This window comes from Peromyscus eremicus, chromosome 5 (genome assembly GCF_949786415.1).
Source record: "Peromyscus eremicus chromosome 5, PerEre_H2_v1, whole genome shotgun sequence".
NCBI lineage: Eukaryota > Metazoa > Chordata > Mammalia > Rodentia > Cricetidae > Peromyscus > Peromyscus eremicus.
In genome coordinates this window covers 71,237,739-71,244,980 of record NC_081420.1, presented here as the reverse complement: position 1 = coordinate 71,244,980, position 7,242 = coordinate 71,237,739, and positions in this window count along the sequence as shown.

Genomic DNA, 7,242 nt, shown 5'->3' with positions numbered 1-7,242 from the left:
TTATGTTTTAATTTTCCCATGTTGATTTTCACATTTTCAGGCGTACATGTTATTGAAAATTAAGGATTTTGTTTTGTTTTGTTTTTTGTTTTTTGTTTTTTGTTTTTTGTTTTGGTTTTTCGAGACAGGGTTTCTCTGTGTTCACCATAGTTTAAACTAGAAAGCAACATTGCTCCAGTGTTAGGGCACTCAGGTCATAGGCCCGTCACCAAGCCTGAGAGCAAGGCAGAGGGGCGAAGTACAATCTGTCCAGGATTAGCTTCATAATCACACCCCGGCCAAAGGGAAGCTCCTCTGGGCTTGGGACTAATCTCATCAGAAAGTAAAATAATTTGGCTCCTCTTGGCCACAGAACTTTCAGAAGGAAAGTAAAGGCTTTTAATTTAATCTGAAACATATGCTGGTGACACAGACGAGGAAATGGAGCTGTAAGAACATGGAAGGTGCAAATTCCCACCTGAGAATCACATACAAACACAGACATTTTGCCCAGGGAATTCAGCCCATCTAAAAACCAGAGGCTTTTCAACCGTGCTTTCTACTGCCTTGAAATGTATTCTAAAACTTACCCTTAATGGTGCTGTTGCTGAAATGAAAGTTCCTTAGACAAATTACATTCAGGAGAATTTGTCTGAGCAAACAACCAAACCAAAACAAACTTTGTGAGTCCTATAGCCCCTAGAATTACAGCAGACTCTGAGAACTTCAGCCAATAATGTTATCAGACAGAATTTATAGAAAGATAGAAGTGAGGCACAGAGAACACATTAATTGACTGCAGCTTAATCAATCGGCCAGGCAGTTGGCTATGGCTTAGTTAATTGGCTACTAGGCCTTCTAAAACCAGCCATGCTGGCACTATGACTAAACTCCATACTGGTCTGGTCTGTCAGGCTCACTGCAGGTATGCAGTGCCCACTCATGGCCTCCTATCACTGTTGTTTAACTATGTCAAAAATTAGGATAAAATAGAGAAGGAAGACAAGCACAGAGGGAGAAAACAAACAAAACACTCCCTCCTACCCACAAACAAAAATTTAACATGTTAGAATGAAAGGTCATTAGGTCAGGTCTCCGGTGTCAACTCCCCATTCGCATGCAGAAGATCTGAGGTAGGCTAGGTAGAACTGTATCAAAGCCCAGTTTGCAGCTTTGGCATCTGTCTTAGGTAATGCAATTTGATCAATTCGATTTTGAGAAGTTCCTTAACTGCAGTGAATCCCTTTCCAGCAATTTAGGAAAATTAAAGCGATTTACAAGATAGACAGAGACATGCATTATGCTGTCTGTCACCATTTCCCCAAACCACGAGGATGGCAAAGGAGAGGGATGGCTTAATTCTGTCTTTGGCAATTTATTACTTTAGATGAGAAGAATTACTGAGATGTAGACTAGCAATCACTAATTGTTTTTAGATTATACACTAATATATTCATTTCATAATTGTAAGTGAAAGAATGCATACTAATGCTCAAAGCTATGGTCTTTTTTGCATAGCTTAACTAATTTTAATGGGTGAAAACTTAATTAAGTAGATTCAAAGTGCAATCAGCCTTTGGTAATGAACGTGCTTACTTTTTATCAAAATAGACAGTTGTTTCAGGCCACAGCAAAGACTAGAACTGCATCTTCAGCATTATGGTCCTTTGCAGACCTCCACGCAGTTAATGTGACCATCTCTCACTGCGCATGATCCTCTCTCTTGCTCCCCCTGGCTAGCATGTGTGGGAAGGCTCATCGCTAAAATGACATGGCTGCCATTGTTTTTAGCTTCAGGTCTATGGTTCACTTCCTCTCATTCTATTTACTTGGCAGAAAAGCCATGAACCCACACTTGCCAATGCTTACTCTTCAGGTCTTCAGTACCAGGAAAGCAGCTGAATGTAGCTGGGATACATCCACAGGGCTGCTGATCGCACCTCAAAGCTCTGACCTCTGATCTCTCAGCTGTACAAATCTTTCTGTGGCCATTTAATTGCTCATTTTCCTTCTCTGCGTATGTTAGTCAGTTTCATGTCACCACTGCAAGGAACTCAAAGAACTGACTTATAAAAAGAGTTATTTACCTCATGGCTCTAGAGATTCCAGTCCAAGGTGTCTGGTGGCCTTCATGACTTTGGGCCTTTGGTGAGCATACCAGGGGGCAGTGAAGGGATGTGGGCCAGAGCAAACAGATCCATCACAAAGCAGGAAGCAGAGAGAAATGGAGAAACCAGGGCCCCATAATCAACCTTTAGGGCATACGTCTCAAATGACCTAAGAACCTCTCATTAGGTCCTACCCCTGAAAGATTCCACTGTGCCTCAAATAGTACTATTTAGGGACCATTCAGCATCCAAACAATAGCAGTGAGTTTCAGACTTTGCTGAAAATCTACTTTCCTACTTCCTATCTGCTCTTTTATCTGAAGACCTGCTTCCTACTTCCCAGAGAAAATGGAAGCAGTACCAAGACAGTGTCTTCTAGCTCCTCTATGTTGACATCCACCTGCTTACAAATGGCTTGTGTCAAGCTTTCCCTTCCCCATGCTTCCACCTAGAGTGATACCTGATTGCACACACGATCTCTTTCCGTGCTCAATACAATCATTAGCCAATTCTTCCTCTTCTTCCTCTGTCATTCATGCCCCTACTGTACTAGATTCTCTCCAAGAGCACACACATGTACCAATATGTTTCCCACCTTGAAAAATAAGACCTTTGATCTCCAACACAACTGCTTAGCCTCTTTGTTTCCTTTTGCTGAGAAAACCACCAAAAGAACTGACTTAACAGGATCCCCACCAATCCCTCTCTTCCCACTCTTGAATCTACCCCCATCCAGCCACCATCTTATTAAAGCAGTAATACTGCTATTGTAAAGTCACCATGGACATCATTCTGCTTAGTTAAGTGGCAGATTCTCAGTCCCCATTGATGGGAGCTGCTCATGACATTTGATACAGTTCATCACTCCACTGTCTTTAACAGGCTGTACCTGGATTTCAGAATTTTTTTTTTATTTTCTTCCTGCCTCACTGTAGCTTTTCTTTCCTCTTGTCTGGTTCTCACTCATCCCTGTACCCTTTAGGGTACCCTGGAATCTAGCTTATGACTTCTGCTGTCTCCAGCTACATTCACTGTCTAAGGCAGATGCACTTAATTTGTGTTGTACAACCATGTTGGGAGGTTCCTAAAATCTCACACATTGATATAATGTGTGAGACCTACTGCATTCCAATTAAAGGATTCTTAAGGAATCCTTAAGGGAGAAGGTAGGCATTGGAGACTTGCTGCCTACTTGGTCTCATCTAGCCTCAGGCTTGAATGCTGCCCAAGAGCCAACAGCCTCCACAGTATGCCTTCATTAAAGATTATGCCCCCTGAACTCCAGACTTGAATATTCAACTGCCAATTGATTTCTGCATTTGGGTGCCTAGTAACTATTTCCACCTTCCTAGCTCTAATACAGAATTCCTAGTTCTACTCTCTCTAGTCTTGGTTTGGAGGTCTTCTTTGTTTAGGTATGTGAGAACTCCTTCCCTTGGATGTGTGCTCCAATGACTGTGGAATCATTCCAATCATGTTTTCCACTGACATCCCACTTTCAACATGGGGGAAATCCCCACTGCTTCTATCTTCAAAATAGTCCAAGAACGTCTTGTTGCTTATCACATCTGCTAGATCCAAACCCCATCACTTTCTCTGAGATAGCTGGCTTACTTACTCTCAGTTCTGTGCATTTACTGCCCAGTACTGTACACCCAGGGAGGTTTTCTCTGAACACCCTGTTCTAACAGTCCCTTATCACTGTGTGACTTGCCCATGCTTTTGGACTTATCTAACTCTAATACATTTATCATCATCTGACAAACCTTTGAGATTTTGGATTGGAAGTACTAGAGACTGAGCCCATGCTAGGTAAGCACTCTATCACTGCTACAACATACAAACCACTTACATGTTTGTTGTTTCTGCCCCTCCCTTACAATGTATACTTAAGTGAGCCTTAACTCTGAAAGAGAACCTGTCCTGTGAACAGAGTAGATGCTCACTCAATATTTACTGACCCATGATTCACTCTTGCATATGCTAGCCTACAATCCCTCTGGAAATAAAATTATGTAAATGAGCTGAGAAAAGCAGTCTGATGGTTTTAAGCAAAAAGGAAGGACTAACCAATCCAAAGTTGGAATACCTCTGTTTGATGCTCTCCACTGCCTTGGTAGTGATCTAAATGACATTACGGTGCACAGGTATCCTTCCCTGCATAAAGTGCAGGGTGAAGAGCAGATCATTTTTATACACATCACTTTCTCTTGCCTTGATGCACTGTAATGTCATGGGCTAAGTGGGTCTTTTTGTTTCTGTTAGAGCCTTCCCGCAAAGGTAGAAAAAGCAGAGGGCATTGGCACACCTTCACTGTGACAATGTGCATCTGTGTTACCCGGAAACTTCTCTGTGCTAGCTATTGGTGTCACTGAACTGTTTGCCCCAGGCAATCTGGCTCCCATGGTGACTCTGCAGGAATCTGACAAGAAACAGTGGGAAAACCAATGTCTTGATGTGGCTGCACGTCAGGATTTTCGCCGTGTCCATAAACACTCCACCGTGAGCATCCACATCACAGGATGAATCTTTTATGAACCTGGGTTCATTCCACATATAACAAAACAGATGCCAGCCAACTAAGACAAGAGATTTGAAAAGCCCCTTTGATATCTGAGTGTCAATTTGTATCTCATGTTACGGTCTATGACAGTGAAGATTTATTTCAAAGCTATCAAAGAGAATTAACTCTTGGATTCTTAAAGACACAATTGTGCAGATCTGACACAGCGAAAGAAATATGGCTTATTAAATATATAAATATAATCATAAAAAAGTACAGAAAAATATTAGCTTCTCAAGATACCAAGGCAGGTACACTGGTAATCCAAACAGGTTGATTATCAAGTTGTCTCACTCACCCCATAGTCAGTAGCTCTTGCTGTAGGAAGAGTTTTGCTCATGGATGGAAGATGTTAAGCCCAGGGCCCAAGGGAGGAAACCTAGAGAAATTAGAAATAACAAATGGATGGACAGTATCAGGACACAGAGAATAAGTTTTCTTCCTGCAGATAGAAAAGCCTGCAGGAGATTAAAGTCAACAATGCGGTGGAGCACGGTCACGTGGGTGGGGTTTTAGGTCCTTTGATCTAATCCTGCTGGGAGAAGGGCAGTGGGCACTCTGTCCTGCCAGTGAACACACTGTCAAGGTCTCAGAAAGTTCAGTCTCACTTAAAGAGGAAAATGGGACAGCGGTTCTTTGTTAGCTGAATGGAAGCAGCCTGTGACATGTGAGCTGAAAACAGCAGAACCCAAGAGGCCATTGTATCACACTTTCTCATTCGTTTTTTTTTTTCTAAATGGTGAACTTGTAAGGGTTAAAAGAAACTGGTGGGAACAAATTACCTAGTAGAAGTGTGGTGTCTGTTTACAGATGCAGGACCCAGAAACCACTTCCTCAGCACGGACTGACTCTCACCCCAAACCTAACCCATCACAACTCATTCTTCAGTTGTCAAATAGATCCGGACATTTCATGGCACTTTCAGCCCCAAGCCTATGTTCCTTTAAGTCACAAACTTTTCCTTTCCTTTGGAAAAAAGGTAAAACTTTTATAGTCAAAACAAAAGCCCTAACTCCATGCTAAAGATGCTTTCTGAAGAAGCAGATTGTGGGAGAGAAAAGAGATGTGTACGATAGACCCTAGGCAAAATTTCTAACAGATGTACGTGAGGCCCAAGTTTCAGGGAGAGTTCCACCCAGCAATACTGACTCCATAGCAAACTTTCGTACTGTGTCCTGTGACACGGGAAGTACAGTTTCCAGGGTGGAAACTTAGAACAAACTGAAACCCTGGTTCAAGCGGGAAGCAGCCATGCCTTCTCTTGAGCAATGTTGAATTCAACCAGCAGAGCTTAGAAAGAGTGCATCCTGGTCTTTGCTTATAATAACTCGTGTGTGTGTGTGTGTGTGTGTGTGTGTGTGTGTTGGAACCCAGGGCCTGATGCAAGCACTCTACCATTGAGCAATATGTCAATTCTCTTTCTTATTTTCTATTTTGAGACATGGTCTCACTAGGCTGACCAGGTGGACCTTGAACTTATTGTGTAGCTCATGAAGGGCTTCAACTTGTCATCCTCCTGCCTCGGGTCTGGCTGATAGTTCTTTTATAGTGTCCTCCCAAAACAATGCTCTTCCTGTCCCTTTTGACTATTTTCCTCTCACTAGGCTCCTCTATTCTCTATAAAGATAAATAAATAAACAAATAAACAAATAAATAAATAAATAAATAAATAAATAAATGTTTACGTGTGTGTGTGTGTGTGTGTGTGTGTGTGTGTGTGTGTTGGATTATTTGTAGTACCAACTGGTAGAGACACCGAAAAAAAATCCAAAGCACCTGTGAAGAGAAATATTGCTTCCTTCTGGCTTCACACTGGAATCCACTACAGAGCCTTTTAGAATCCGATGTTTGTATTCCACCCAAAGTTTTACCAGGTTGTAGTTGGGTCCCAGTACCCCAAATGCTTCCACAGATAAGTACAACATAGTTCCGGTTTAAGGAGACATGAGCACGAATTATGGAATCTAGAAGAGGATAAATTCAAATACAAAGTAGTAGCATTTTGGAGGTGGAAGTTGTGTTAGAAAGTTTGAGGAGATCCTTTTCCAAAATTCTAAGGAAACTGAAGTTTGGGGATGGATAAGCTAAAGTTTTAGAGCCAGCTAATGGCAGAGACAGGCTTGAAGGGTTGTCCCCAACCCCTGAGAGAGAATTTGAAATATAAATAAAGTAAGGTGACACCTTTGCTCTGGAAAGATAAATATATAATAAACAAGAGAAAGAAAATTCAAGGACAGATTATTAGACAAACCCACACTGGTAGAAGGCAGGGCTTCAGGTGTCAAAAGTGAACCACACTGGGTAATGTCCAGGTGGGCATTTGACAGGAGCACAGCAGGACCTGCTCCTGTCAAACAGTGTCCAGGATAACTGAACTATAGAAACTGCCCGTGACGTGGTGCATATGTTTTTTACCATGTAAGCAAAGTGGATATTAGACGCTTTACCTACTATCGTAAGTGCTTGGTCAGGATCGGTTCCATTAGTGGCAGGTGCTCTCTCACCCCACCATAACAATGATCAAAATCTAACCATACCAGGTTGACTCTTTTGTTTCTCCTCAAGTTTGGAAATCTATATTTCTTGTCAACT